The following is a 15,890-nucleotide window of genomic DNA, read 5'->3' as shown; positions in this document are numbered from 1 at the left end:
GAATTACACTAGAAGTCTTTTAACATCTACAATACAAATTATCTCATTGGTTTGATTCCATTGTTTTTCTATTACCTACATGTTGTTGAAAGTAACTAGTTTATTAAGAATGCACAAGAATGTGTTAGCACAGATAAAGAAAATATTTTTTTTTAAATATATAGGACATCCATTTTCATAAATGTGCAATAAAAACAGTAAATATATACTAGGATATGAGTAGTCAAGAGAAAAGATTGTAATATGCTGGTTTTTTCATTGTTCGGGGTGGTTTTGAATTTGTTTACTTTTATTTTTTGTGGGAACATTTCACCTGCTGAGTGTATGAGAATTTGCTTTTTAAAAAGGCTTTTTAGAGTTTACAGTAGAATCAATGGAAGGAAAAGTTAATAAGGGCTGTTTTTAAAACTTTACATTCCTTCCTATTCTCTAACTACACTTGGGAAGTGCACTTTAGAGATGTTTGCTGTGTAGCTGGGAAATGAAGGAAAACTATAGAAAATGTTCTCTTAGGAAATAAAATCTAGTTACCTACTTTCTAGCTATGAAATACCCCTTGATAAATATTAATGTTGTAAGAACATTTAATCACTGGTGCATAATGCGTTTTTGTATACAATTTACGGTCTGTTAAATTCTGGAGAAAAACAAAAAGAAGATAACCATGCTGCTTAAGCGGTTCAAGATGCACATGTTAAGCTGCGAAGCTCAAATATTTTGCAAGAGTATTTGTTTTGGTAGTGTTTTGCTACAACCTGGACTGAGGAGCCTAAAATGATCTGTGCAAATACAACAACAACAAAAAGCACCAGCTAATGCAAAATTCTTCAGCACTGGTTTGTTTCTATAATTCCTCCCTTCCCTTCCTTGCACATGCTATATTTTGTTCAATAAAACATGGTGCTTTTTTATTTATTTTCTTTTCTTTTAGAGGCACATATATTAATTACAGTGAATTGATGCAAAATTGGGGGAAAATGTAGAAATGCAAAAGAAAAAGCCTTAACTAATGGTAGAATGTAGACTTTTGAAGGACAGAAATGTTACTGAAAAGTGATGGAGCAATAACTGGGCAGTGCTCTGATACTGTACAACAGCTGATAAGTCACACTACTGAGAAAGCTCTTACCAGGTGAGCTCTTGTTCAACTGACCTCTTAATTCTAGTAAGTGTACATGGTCAGTAAACAGTTTGTTATAACCTTTATCTACCTCTGCTGTGCAAAGGCCATCCAACATCCATTCCTGTGATGTTCCTCATGGTTTTTTGTTCACACCATTACTCACTGTCATCTATTTTTACACTGCACCAATACAGTACCTAGTCCAGTTCATCTCGATTGAATTGGCACCTGAAGAAGAGTTTTTATTATTTCTCTTTTGCTTCATGATGAACTAATGTAGAGATCTATCTTTAAGGTATTTTATTTCTTCTTTTCTGCTCTTTTTCATTCTTCATCTTTTATTTTTCTATAAAAATGTTTTCAAGTGGTGTCAGTGAAAAATGACTCCTCCACTGCTTGGCTACACTCAGTCATGTGTCATACAATATGAGAGAGACAGGAGGAAAAACCGTGACAACAACATCACATACATAATGTAGCCTAATTAAACTTGGGGAAAATGAAGCAGAAAACAATTACAGACTTTTAATTACAAATACAAGATGTAATAAATTCATCCCCTTTTCCTTACCTGGAGTTAGTGCCTGCAGTTCAATGGTCTGTGAATTTTCTCTGTCATCTTTTTGAGGTCTATTTCTTTAATTTCTGAAACAAAAAGTCATGTTGCAGTTGAATTCTGCTGGGGTAAGTGTTGCCATTTTAACTCTAGCAGTGTGGTAAGAAGCTTCTCTTGGTGGTACCTGGGACATCAGGAGTAGACAAAGACTCTTCTATGAAGTTAAGCAACATGTAATCATGTATGATGCAAAATTCCATCCCATCCATTCTTCATTCATAATAGTTTTCCTGGCACAAACTTAAGCATGCTTGATATTGTGCACATATTAATTTTTTCAGAATAAATTTGCATCTTGCCACTGCTATGACTGCCATCTTGTTCCATTTCTCCTTGTACTGTATGCCTAATACATACATGATAAAGAGCTGGCTTAACAAAGAAGTAACACTAAAATCTTCCTGCAAATGACTGATGAGAAGAAAAAGAGAAAAAAAAGTTTATTTTATGATCATATAGAAGAAATTAATTTCCCATGTCCTTTATAGTGTTACTTTCTACAATAGGGGAAATGCAGATTTTGTGCAATATGTTAATACTGCTAAGCCAAATGTCATATAACATAACCAGAGCTATATGTTATTCCTTATTGCATTTGCATTCAGTAATACAGTTTATTGTTGCTTTTCTTTCATTAAAGAGACAGTAACTTTTTTCTTTTTCTTTTCTTTTTTTTTTTTTTTTTTTTTTTAATATAGCAGGCGAAGGCTGTCTTTCTGCACACCATAATTTTAAGACAAAAACCCAACAAAATGTTAGGATGAAGTTTTAGTTCTATAAATGATGAAACCAAGCCATCAGCTGCCAAAGAATCTGTGGAACAATAGTTACAAACAAAACAAAGATATTTCTTCTTGAGAGATAAAAATAATTTTATTCTGCATGATTAAAGAAGAAAGAATAAAATAATGAGAAGTGTATTTCAAACAGCAGAGATAGCAGGTGTCATCTGATACACCTTGTGACTCTCAGCTTATATAGTTATATTCTTCTATTAAGGAGTGAGGGACAAAGCATTGTCTCCTGCTCTCTCTGTATTTATGATAATGAATGTCCTTTTTGCAAGCGTTGCCTCTCTGCACAGAAGATACCTGCCTACCATGAGAGCTGAAGGTAGTACATGCACACCAATTTACACAGTGAAACCTGTCTTGAGTGACTACTCAAAGCACAAGCAAAACTCTTTTGCAGAGTAGACCTAGTTTTTAGGAAAATACAAGATACATGTGAAGAATCACCTAAGCAAAGGGTCTGTGAAAGTGCCTGGTCCTTACTTCAGCTTTCACAGTATGTCCCATCAGTACCACAGCCCCACATAAGCCCTGCTCAGGCAGGCTTCCAGCTGGGCTCAGAGTCATGCTGACATCAGTGAGCCTTGGTACAGGTAAAGGCATGCATCCACAAAAAATTCATGGTAGCACATATGTCTCAATTTGCTATCCCATAATCTTAACTCAGGAATTGCTCATGGGCATAGTGCATAAACAGAAGATCTCTGGGTTCAGCCCTAGCCAAGTCTTGACAAGAGATTGGCAAAAGCATGTTAATGGTGAATGGTCCTTTTTTATTATTATTGTCTACTCATATTAGTTTGGTGAAGGAGCAGTTTCAAAATTTAACTATGGCACTAAGCACGGAGGACAAACTACCAGAAACTTTGTAATTGTGAAGAAATTAAATAGGTAAGGTAAAAAAAGACTTTGTAATTTTTAAGCAGCTGTCAGCAGTATTTCAGAAAAGCTTGGGAAAATAATATATCTAGTTCTGAGTATAATAATTCTCATTAAAGCTAGATATTTTTATGAGAAATAGGACTGGAGCACAAACCATCTCAACTGAGGGGTATAATTTGCCGATATTTCCTACAGCAACTGTAAGAAATTACATTACTGAACACCTCTAGGTGTCCAATACTTAAAAGCATTTTTTCAAATTTTAACAAGCTTGAGGTCTCCCTTGGAGGGAAAAGACAGGAGAGAGAACTACTGTCGTTCTGGGGGAAAAAAAAAAAAAAAAAAAAAAAAAGGCTTGGCCAACTTAGAAAATCCATCTGAGAAACAGCTATAATTCTTCAAAATGCAATTTAGATTAAAAAAGAAAAAAAAAGGAAATGAAAGATTCATATGTAAGTGTAGATCTATATAGAAATAGACCTAGTTCAAAAAAGAGAGACAAAAATGTTCTCTACAATTATTACAAATACAGCATACTGTAGAACAAAAATGCCAAAAGATAAGAGCTATAAAAAAATAGAGCAAAATTGCTGTATTTATATTCCTTACTATGGAGTGTGAATTTCCAGGCAGAATTTCAGTAGTAGAAATAGATTTTATAATAAAAAAGTAAATAATTTGGGCAAAAGGGACATGTTTGGTTATTCTTTCCATATACTGTCTCCTATGAGTTTAGTTATTTTTCTGAGCTTCTCCTTGAAATCGTTGACTTACACAGGAAGATCCCAGCACAGACCTCATCTCAGCAGTTCCAGTGGCTGTTGGTGACACAGGACATCTCAGTCATGGGTCCTAGGGGATAATCTGCACTCAAAGTGCTGCGGCCGCTTCAGCATTTCAGTCCAATCTCTAGACTTTCCCTCTCTTACACTGTTCATCTCTTAGACACACATGAAGTGACTCAGTTTCCTCTTCTGAGGAGCATGTGCTCGGCCTGCTTGCACTTTCAGCCTCAGTCACAGCATCATTACACAGGTCAGAGGAAACACTACTGTGCTTTAAATGCAACATGTGCACCGAACACCCCAAACAGCCGAAATAGGATAAACATAATAAGAATGCTTTGGAACCAGCCCTCTGAATAAGCCAGCTGCATACATCTCCAGACCTCTTTGCTGTTCTCACACTGAGAACTATCTCAGCAGAAGGGTTTTATCAACCAGATTTTGTCAAATCTCTCTGCAACAATTAAGACACTCCTCCCAGCTGCCCTTTTTGTATGATTTTGCCAGGACTTATTGTCCCTGGTAGGACAAGAAAAGAGAAGACATGATGTCCCACTCTGGTGGAAAAAGAAGGACACCTGGATGAAGACTAGAATGCCAGTTGGGACAACTGTAACAAAGATATACAAACCTTTTCATGTATTCTTTAGCAGTGGGGGAAATTGAAGATAGAAGAAGGGTACTTTCTGTCAAAGGGATAAATCAGACAGCAGAGGGATTTATTTTGAGAGATCACTACATGATGTATTTGAATGTATTTTTAGTCAGGACAATATTGAGCATTGCAGCACCAAAATTCTATGTGTCTTATAAGTGGCAAATATACAACTGAATTAAGGTGGATGAAGCATAATACACAGTAGGATCTGGTGATACAAACCAAGAATCTCCTGAGGAAGGTACTAACTAAGCAAGTTCTACATAAAATGGGATAGCCCTATTTTACTCCTGCTCTCTTGGGTCATTCTCAGAGCATCTAGGAAGTTTCTATGTCTACCTGGAATTCACATTTCTGAAAGTTTTTTACTAGAAAGGCTCCTCCACCAGCTTTTTTGCATGAAATGCAGTGTAGGATGAAGTGGCAACATGATACCATCTAGAACGCAGTGAATGAGTTTTCTGTGAATGCAGATCAGTCCTTCTCTAATCAGCATACTATCTTATTGAATGAGAAAGAAAAACTATTTTTTTTTCTTTTCTAGTGTCTCTCCAGTGGACAAAAATAAATAAACTAACAATTGGTCTAGTACAAATGTACAAATTCTGGTTACTACACATGTATAGGAGAGACATGGTCTTTTCCTCCTCTGAGGAATGTTGATAGATTATCTGGTAGCATTATGTAATTTTGTCAACCTTCATTATAATTTCCACAGGTAATTCAACTGTGCTCAGTTCTACTTGTTTCTTTTGATGATGAAGGGCACCTAGCACTTTACAAGACCAAGTTCCTATGTGGCAGTGGCACTTAACTATTGTAAGCTACTATTCAGTGTTCTAGGAAAACTCTGAAAAAAGGCAGAGCAGCTACATAAGTTGGAAGATATCATACTTGTGACAAATAAGAAATATAGTCACTAGTTGTTGATAGTTTTGTAGAAAACCAGTAAAAGCAAGGACAAAAGAAAAAAGAATTGTCTGTCCCATTCCTTCCCTCCACCTTTCCCTTTCTCTGACAGTGTCACCAGTCTGAACTAGGACATAGTTTTGCCTTGGTAGCCCTCTGAAAAATTAAGTACATTTGATAAGAGGTAAAATTCTCCTATTTCATATTTCCTATACATGTAGAATAAGAAAAAGAACAAAATAATGAAAAACCACAAAACAATTAATGAAATAAAAGTATCTATTTTTTCATCCACAGAGAGGTGTTCTCACATCATTTCCTATTCCCCATTAGTCCATAGGTCCACTGAATTCAATGGGACTCATGCATTTCATTTAGATAGAACTAGGAGTAATGCCAGGGGTCACAATCTACCAGTTTCAGAGCAAGTCCTTCCACTGACTTCACGGAGGATTTGAAAAGCCCAAGGTCCCTTTGAGCACAGATAAACTCACATGGATAAGATAAATAAACATGTGATCAGCTGAAAGATTGAAATGTTCCCATGGTTTGTCCAAGGGTTTGGTCAAATTATCTGCAGCTCTATGCAAAAGTCATGTTGAGCCAAAGCTTTGAGCTTTGATTTGATGGACCTTTCTTTTTCTGAACTCTAACAAGTTTCATTCAGGGTTTGAATATGCAAAAACTTACACAGGATTATAAATACAAGAAGAAAGAATGGAAAAAAAAAATTATAATATTTTCACTCCCACAAGTGAAAATGAAATTTTAAAATTCTGATAATTTTGAGGTTTTTAAATTAACCCTTAATGACAATTTATTTATGTAGTTCTTCAGAAGCTGCTTGGTTTCACTTGTTTGTTTTACTTTGTTTTGTTCAAAACCATTTTTTTGGCCTTTTAAAGATTCAGACTGAACTATGCAGCTACAAATTATATGTTTCTGTTAAAAGATTTGCAATTAAAATTATTCTACTCTTCTGTTCCTTCCAAATTGTATGACAGAAACTCATGTTAAAAATAGATTTATTTAACTGTGTTTAATCTTGTTTCTTTTTTCTTTTCTTTGTTATTTGTTTTTATTTTCTTTCTTCAGAGTTAAGGACTGGATTTTATTTGAAATGGGCTAAACGGGCATCAGTGTTTTTTAACAATATGGAATGTCCTATGATTCTTAGCATTGAAAAGAGGGCTATGTGGTCCTGTCAGAAAAAAAAAAAAAAAAGAAAAAAAAAGAAAAAAAAAAGCTGTAAATTGTAACAATATATTAAATATTGTATTATTATAGCAACTTTAGTTAAGCAACTAATACTATCTTTAATTTTTTACAGAGAACTTTGATGAAATAATTTATTACAATGACTCACAGAAAAAACTTGTTTTCAAAATGACAGGAGAAACTGTTGAAGATTGTGAAAAAATACTAACAATAATGCTCTGCTAAGAATAAATTTAAAGATGCAAACAGTGAGTCTGACTTTTTGGATCAGGTTTTTGTGACTGAAATTAAATCCAAGGTGTTGGGGGGGAATAATAGCTTTAAATAATGCTTAAATTTAAACAAATTTATTTTCAAAATAAAAAGAAAAGAGATTAAAAAAGCCAAAACACTTATGTTCTGGCCTGGACTGCAGTTACCTATTTCATAAATTGCCATAGACAAAAATATAAAGACTGAGGTAATTTCCTCATATTCAGCTGGTTTTCCAGGCTGTGCTGTATAACACAGCAAGAGTACTTTACAGCTGTTCAGCTCAGATCCCTTATGAAGGGAATAAAATTAGAAGAAATGAAAAATAATATCCACAAAAGAAGAGTATTTAATTTTTAGAAGATGTACATGAAATTTCAATGGTGCAACATCTACAAAAATACATGTTAATTTACTACCTGTGGGATATTCAATGGGGGTGTGAATTGGTGGTAGATATTTGCCCATCTGGTTGCACAAGGATCAGTTCTTCTCAAAAAGGATTTACCACCAAACCACAGTTCAAAGAGATGAGTGCAGAGATGATTACAAGTCAGATTTCAAATGTTTTAGCAACTATTTTGGGTAACAGTAAATGATAGCAACCTGTCTGTGGAAATCAATGCTGACCCTCTTAACAACATGAATAAAAATTCAATTAATCCAGTTTAAGGTACTGAACAGATGAAAATAAAAAGACATTTGTAGCAATCTGAGCTGTAAATATGGTGAGGAAATAAACCAGAAGCCTCACAGTTTCCCCACATATGTGTAACCTAAGATTGCTACTCACACCTTCACAGCCACCTACTTTTTGCCCTACCCACCTGTTCACACAGGTAGGTACCTACAGTGGGTGAATGAAGTCCCCTCCAACTGTTCTACTTCAACATAGAGAGTACAAACAAGTTTGTACTACATACAAACTCCTTCTGGATGTCATAATGTCTATGTTGAAACCAGATTTTCCTTGTGATGAATAGCATCCAATGTTGTGAAGGAGAAATTTCTCTGATTCAGTAGATTAAAATCTGAGGTCCAGCAGTGTTTAGGCTTCCTAGATAGAGATATGAGGACTACGATTTGTTTCAAACCTATAGTCAAGATCTCGTCTACTGCAAGGGTATTGAGGTTTCATTTTACGTATGCAACATCATCAGGCAAAAAGTGAATGCCAGATAAGCATGATTCCTATTTTAATAAAACTGTTTGGGGCACAGAATGAAATATTTTTTTCTGGCTGGCCATTTTCACAGGGAGATGAGAAAAAGGAAACAGAGAGCATGTAGATCGCCTGCCGGGGGTTATGTACAAATCATGAATGGGACGGGACTGCTAGGAATGTGTCTTGAGCTGTTTTATTTTTCAGCATCAGCCTCATTACATGGTCCTGATAATGGGAAGATGCAATCAGCTCACTTCCCAGGCAGCAGACTAAGGACTTAATGTTACAACTTACTTTAAAAGTTTTTTGACCAATCACACAAAGAAAAACATATTGACAGTAGTTCCATCCAACCACTATAATTATACGTACCTTCACTTAAAACAATGCTTGCTTATTTCAAATACAATACATACTTGTAAGCCCTAAATCACAATGCACAGAACGCCATTATTAAACTTAGAACTTCCTAATGTCTTGCTAGATATACTTTTCTGCAGCTTAGGGAGTTATTTTAGACAGGCATTAATACACAGACCATTGTTCAATTTGTCCTACTTTTCTACATAATTTCTACCGTTCTTACATAATTTTTCTGCAGCTTAGGGAGTTATTTTAGACAGGCATTAATACACAGACCATTGTTCAATTTGTCCTACTTTTCTACATAATTTCTACCGTTCTTACATAATTTTTCTGCAGCTTAGGGAGTTATTTTAGACAGGCATTAATACACAGACCATTGTTCTATTTGTCCTTACTTTTCTACATAATTTCTACTGTTCTTACATAATTTTTCTGCTGACCAATCTTATGGCTACTGCTTAGTTCTAATCACAGTTCTGCTGTCTCTGAGGCCTGTCTTTTGCAGCTTTCCCAAAACCCTCGGATTTTAAGGATTCCCACACATGTAAACCAAAGTAAAACTCATTAAGCATTTGATATATGTAATGTTATTTCAAGAACCTTGTTGGTTTTTTGGTTTTTTTTTTCTTTATAACATATTTTCCGTCTTTTTTAGTTTATTGTGGGATTACTCCTTTTTCTTAATAAAACCTTACAAGATTATATTAGTCTATGCTCTATAATGGAAGTGATGCATGATGTTCTTCAAAAGTAAATGTATTCACCAGACTAAGCAAGCAAAGATTTTTTCAAGCCATCACTCCTACCCACTTAGCTTATCCAGCCCTCTACCATGCCCAGTTGTTTACTGTGGCCTTCTGTTTAATATGCCTTGAGCATTTCAAAGAATCATAGAATTGTGAAACAATTTAGATTCAAAGAGACATTCAAAGATCACCTAGTTTCCAATGCTCCTGACATGGGCAGGGATAGCTTTCACTAGACCAAGTTACTCAGAGTTCCATCCAACCTGGACTTGAATACTTCCACCAATGAGATATCCAAAACTTCTTCAGGCAACCTGTTCCCATGTCTCGCTACACTCATCATAAGAATAAAATCTTTCTTGTGTCCAATCTATGCCTACCCTCTTTAATTTTAAAATCCTTGTGGTGTTGCTTCAGTGTCTCTCTCTTGCTAAGCTCTCTTTATACTTTGAAAGGATCCACAGTCTTCTCCAGGCTGAACTACTCCAACTCTCTCCTTCTAACTTTGTAGGAGAGATGTTCCAGCCCTCTGACCATTTTCATAGTTCTCATTTGGTACACTCTACCCGGTACTGGGGACCCCAGAGCTGGATGCAGTACTCCATGTAGCATCTCACGAGAATGGAGTAGGCCTTCTTCTTTCCCATCATGCTTCTTTTGGTGCAGCCCAGGAAAGGATTGGCTTTCTGGGTTGCAAGGGCCCACTGCTGGCTCACATTCAATTTTTCATCCTCTGATGTCCCTAAGTATTTTTCTCTTTGGCTGCTCTCAATTTGTACATCCACCAACCTGCATTGACCCTGAGGATTGGTCCAACCCAGGTGTAGGGTGTTGCACTTGGTCCTGTTTAAGTGAATGACGGCCACCACTCAAGGCCATCAGGTTCTTCTTTTAATCTTTTCCTTCGAGCATATTTGACCACTCAGCTTGGTATCAGCCACAGACTTGAGGAGGGTGCACTCAATCCCACTGCATCTAAATAAATTACAAGCCCCAGAAGGACAACACATGTCACTGCTTTCCATTTGGACATTTTGTTACTGACTATAAGACTTTAAACACTGCCATCCAGATAATTCCTTCTCTATTCAACAGTTCATCCACCAAAAACCTATCTCTCCAATGTAGCATCAAGGATGTTTTGTGGGACTATTCCAAAGGCCTTACAGAAGTCCAGGTAGATGGGATTTGTAGCTCTTGTGTTGTACACTGATGCAGACGCTCCATCACAAAAGGCTACTAGGTTAAACAGGCATGATTTGTATTGGTTAGCCATGCTGGCTGTCTCAAATCATCTCCCTGTCATCCACATGCCTTGAAATAACTTTGAAGAGGACGAGTTCCATCATTTTACCAGGTGCAAAAGTGATAAGGATGGGTGAGTGGTTCACAGGGCCCTCCTTTTTTACCCTGCTTAAAAATGTGTGTGCTCTTTCCCTTTTTCCAGGCACTGGGAATTTGCCTGATGGCCACGACTTTTCAAATTTCATGGAAAGTGGCAACTACACCAGTTAATTCCCTCAGGAGCCTAGGAGGCATCTGTTTGTGTCATGTTCCTCAGGTGCTTTTGAATCTGATCTTAACTTATGATGAGTGGGACTTTGTCCCCCTTGTCCTTGCCTTGAGTTTCAATAACTTGAGATATTTACACTTTTAGAAATCTGTATTTTTCCAGAATCAGAATACATCTCTTGTTAAATACATTGACTACTTCACCTCATTTTAATCTAACAGTGATTTAACAAAGGTATGAGGAATTCTATTTTTCCCCCAAGGAATTAAAACAGAGCAATATGGAAAATTAAGCCTTTTACTTTACTTATGCTATTCTTCAGATACTTCACAGAAGCCTTGGCTTCCTCAAAATATTGTAGGAAGCTACCAGGAGAAAAGTTTAAATGAAAGAAAGCTTAAATTAAGAAAAGCATAAAGGTTGCAGAAATAGCTAAAACTGGAGGTACAGCTGAATATACTACAGGTATATCAAGTCAGAAACTAGGAGGAGAACTACTAGGCATAGGCACACAATCCTGTATGAAATTCAATAACACAGAATATGTAACAATAAAAAGAAATAAATGTGGAAACCCATGTCTAGCACTCTAACGAGTGAGAATCTAAAAGTTAAGAACAAAATTAAAAGTGACAGCCAAATTTAAAAAAAAAAAAATGGGTCAAGAATTTAGGCTTTTTTGTTATGCAAAAAATATTTCTAATTTTGAGGGGTATGTGATTTCAGGATTGTGTTCAAGGGGTTTTTCCACCATTTTAAGGACATCTTCTATTACTACTGAGACAAATTTTTCAGGCTACTCTGGAAAATTTCTTCATAAGGTGACCAATCCTTTCATCCTTGATAATATGTTGCTCTGCGATTAATCTCCCAGTTAAAAAAAAAAAAAAAAATCATTCCCAAACGAGTGTATTAACTTTTTTTTTTCCTGAGGATGCAAAAATTTCATACAACTGTTTATCCAATAGTGAAGATTCTCAATAAACTTACTTTAAATGATCCAAATTATATGGCATAAGAAACCCACATTTCTTGTCAATATTAACTTTATTATGCCTACCATTATATCCAGTGTCAGCTCAAAATCAAATATATTTTTTATTTCTATCACTCGATATATGTTAGAAATATGGTGTATTCCTATTTTGTCAAAATAATATATAATTACGCATTTACTTCAAGGTGTCTCATGATTGTGACAACATTGTAAAAAATCAGGTCTTCCACACAGAGCTATGAAAATCAGCCTTGCAAAAAAAAAAAAAACAAAAAACCAAAATGTGAATTAAGAACAGAATACAAACCCAAATGTTTTGAAATATCAAAGGATACATGAAAACCATGTCAAAATCAGTTTAGACTCATGTGACTTACAAAACCTGGAGGTTTAGACAAATGGAAGGAAACTGGCAAGTAGTTGTTTTAGTATTGAGTCACCCATACAGCTCAAACCCTCTAGGTCCTAAATCCAGTTGCACAGTTATTCCCACTCCTTTTGATGGAACACCATAGGATCAAAGGGACTGTGACTTATTACGGCCTGCTACAAGTAATTCTCTAAGTTTTAGTCCTCACCATACCAGTATGTGGTTCTTGGCTTCACTAATACTGTGAATGTCTACACACAGATGTACACAATTTTTTGGTTACCCAAGGGGCTGGTTTGTGCAGCAGGAGGAATCCTGCTACAGTCATGAATTACTTCCAGAGCAGCTCTATGGAGGCTTTTGAGATTGTATGAGCTCCATGGGGCTTGGGGTGAGTTTTTTTCTGTACCATTATTACAGGAGATGCCATGGATGTTAATACTGTACTTTCCAGAAGAACAAAATTTAGGGAAAAAAGTACCCATAGGAAAGCAGCTATGAATTTTTTATCTTCAGCCAGAGCACTAAGTTCAGCAATAACACTAATTTATCCTGCCTTTGAACTTGCACAGTGTTTTATTAAAGCAAAGATGTATATGAAACAAATGTTCCATACGGTCTGAAAAGTCTCTTTCTGTCTAATGCTTAGCATTTACAAGCTTGAAATTTAATTTCTCTGCCAGGTCCTGTATTGTGCTCAATTGAATCAAAGACCTAGAGCTAAACAACTTCTACTCTTATTTTCTGGAAATCAAAACTCCCATGTAGGTGTTGATGTTTTGTCTCCTTTATAATTCAGACCTCATTTCACTTCTTAAGAGATGTCCCTGAAGTATCAAATTTTAAAACAGAATAAATAATTTTCTACTCTAAGTAAAATACATTAATCTTTCCATTATAAGTACAATGAATTAAATAAACAAATGAATCCAATATAAATTGAGGCTTGCACTGCCCAGCTGACAACTACTATCATCTCTGGGTCAGATAAACATGGTCCATAGAATATGATGAAAAAAGAAAGTTCTTCATTAAACATACCCAGAAAGCTGTTAAAGCTAGTCTGAGGAAATGCAAACATCCCCCATTCTCCATATTTGTAAAAATTCTATATTTTTGCAATCATTTACGCCCTAGGATTTAGACACCGTATTCAACACTGAAGGGAAAATATATGCAAGAATATCAAATGTAATTTCTCTTTTTATGTGAGGAATTCCTTCTCCAAATGCCCAAGGATATAACTGAAATGAAGAGGAGATTAAGCAATATTTCTGATATTGGGGGTGGTAGTGGTGGTGAGTTAATTCCTTTCTATTTCTTATCTTCTTTCCTCTTGCCCTCCTTGTATTACTGCACACTCTAATACTTTTTTCCATAAAGCAGTTTAAATGCAGCATATATGTGATGGTGGTTTAATTTCTTTCTGTGGCTGAGATCTGCTTCCTTCCTGCAATTGCCTTTTCAGGCTGGTGGGCACTGTCCCATTTCTCTTTGTCTTCTTTTGCCACCATGTATGACATATTTCCAGTTTCAACTTAATGGGCACAGAAAAGGAGAGCCAGGGAACAAGAATGAAATAGTCAAGAGGGCAGATAAATTTGCTTCCTTCATATCCTTTTTCTTCTCCAAGTCTCTGCTGTAATACATTTCACCTCATCCATCACTTCCAGGGACTTTATGACTCATTGCCTCCTTTTTCCAAAAGCTGATCCTCCAGGGATGTGGCTGCTCAGGACACCTGGCCCAGAGAAAAGGAAGGCAGAGTCAGATGTTCCATCCATCATGAGGCACTGGCTTTCCAAATCCCAACATTTTGCTTTGCACTCAACCCTTCTTTAAATTTGAATACTTTCTTAATCATTGGAGAAAAAAAGCTGTAGCCAGATCTCTCTATTTTCAAATGGTGTAGTGATCCCAGGATCATGAATTTCATTTTCTGTTACTACCATTAGCCTGTTTCTTGAAATAGTTGGGTATTTGCTTCCTTACAGTAAGCCTAAATATTCATTGATTCTGAGTTCATCAAAAGCCAGAAGGGAGATTTGTAACCCAACATTGCAAATCTTGACAGCATATTCTCTTTGCTTGCTCTGATTGTTATTTTCACAGCAGAAATTCCTCTAGAATCAAATAGTAAATGTAAGACAAAAAATAAATGCAGGAAAAGAACTTTGCAGAGGTTTGTTGTTGGTTTTGATTGTTTATAAACAGTGTTGCTTTTTGCAAATAAGTTGCACTCCAAACAAACACCAGCTATTAAGAAAAATCCACCCATATGATGACAGAAGGCAGTTCAGAGAACTCTCATGAATGATATACTGACTGCTCAAATCTCAGGTCCCATGATCAATGTATTGGTTTATTTTTTCCCATCTAAATATTCTTTAAAACAATGAAATGTGAGGAAAAGAATTAATGAAAATTCTGCATGCATTTCTCTGCCTAATTTCAGCTGGCTTTTCCTCAGGGTATTACAAAAATCAAGCAGCTTCAATACCATTTCTTAATAACCTCGGAGAAACTAATTGGTTTTCTTTACTAGCCACCAGGTGGCAATCATAAACTTCCATAAACTTAGCCTGCTCCACCAACACTTCTGAAGCAGATACTGCAGACAGAGAATATGCTGCAAACAGAAAGCAGAAACAGGTATCTCCATGGAGACAATGATGCTATGTTTGTTGTTTGTCATGGGTGAAACCAGATGAAACCATGTTCATAGTTCTATTTCTGAGCAGATAACCTTGAAAAAAAAATGTGTTCTGCTGAAAGATATACTTCGTCTCTCAAAAGAGCCTGTTGATAGCTTATTATCCATGTTGCATTTTTAGCCTTCTGGACAGTGACCATAATGAATATTACTGAAGAAAATCTATATGGAGTTTTAAGTTGCCTTTTCTACCCAAGTAAAATCTTATAACAATTTGGCTTAAGTACTTGTTTTTTCTCCCTCTCTTATCAGGGCTTTGACTGAGATGTTGCAAAGCTATGGCAGGCAGAGAAAGAGAATCTGCATTTTCCCTCTCTATATGATTAAGCTTTTAATGGACAGAGAGCTTTTTAACAGAATCTTGATTTTCATCCTCATTGTCATTCTCTGAAAACTGAAGATGGAAAGCTCTGGTCTGCATGTGTGCTTTATTTTGAAGATTCCTGTTGAAAAAGATAAAGCAAGACATCAGCAGATTTTTTTTTTAATGTTTTAAGATCTTAAAGGCCACTGACATTTGATTTTCATTTTGTTTTTCTTCCAAGTCTCCTGCTCCTAGATTTTTACCTGTAGGTCTTTCAGTCTTAGCTCCCATATCTTTGGATTCACTTGAAACTGTTTTCTACTTAGCTTCATTACAGCTAACTGAACAACAAAACAGCAAAACAAAGATATACAGAACACGTTTATTCTCCATAATCTGATAGGAATCACATATTTTGATTAGGCTACACTTTGTTTTGTCTTTAAAAAGATGGCATAAAGTAAAAAACAAGAGAAAATTTA

The sequence above is a fragment of the Onychostruthus taczanowskii genome, unplaced genomic scaffold (assembly GCF_017590055.1).
Source record: "Onychostruthus taczanowskii isolate IOZ18803 unplaced genomic scaffold, ASM1759005v1 scaffold71, whole genome shotgun sequence".
Classification (NCBI taxonomy): domain Eukaryota; kingdom Metazoa; phylum Chordata; class Aves; order Passeriformes; family Passeridae; genus Onychostruthus; species Onychostruthus taczanowskii.
Note: the sequence above shows the minus strand (reverse complement) of the source record.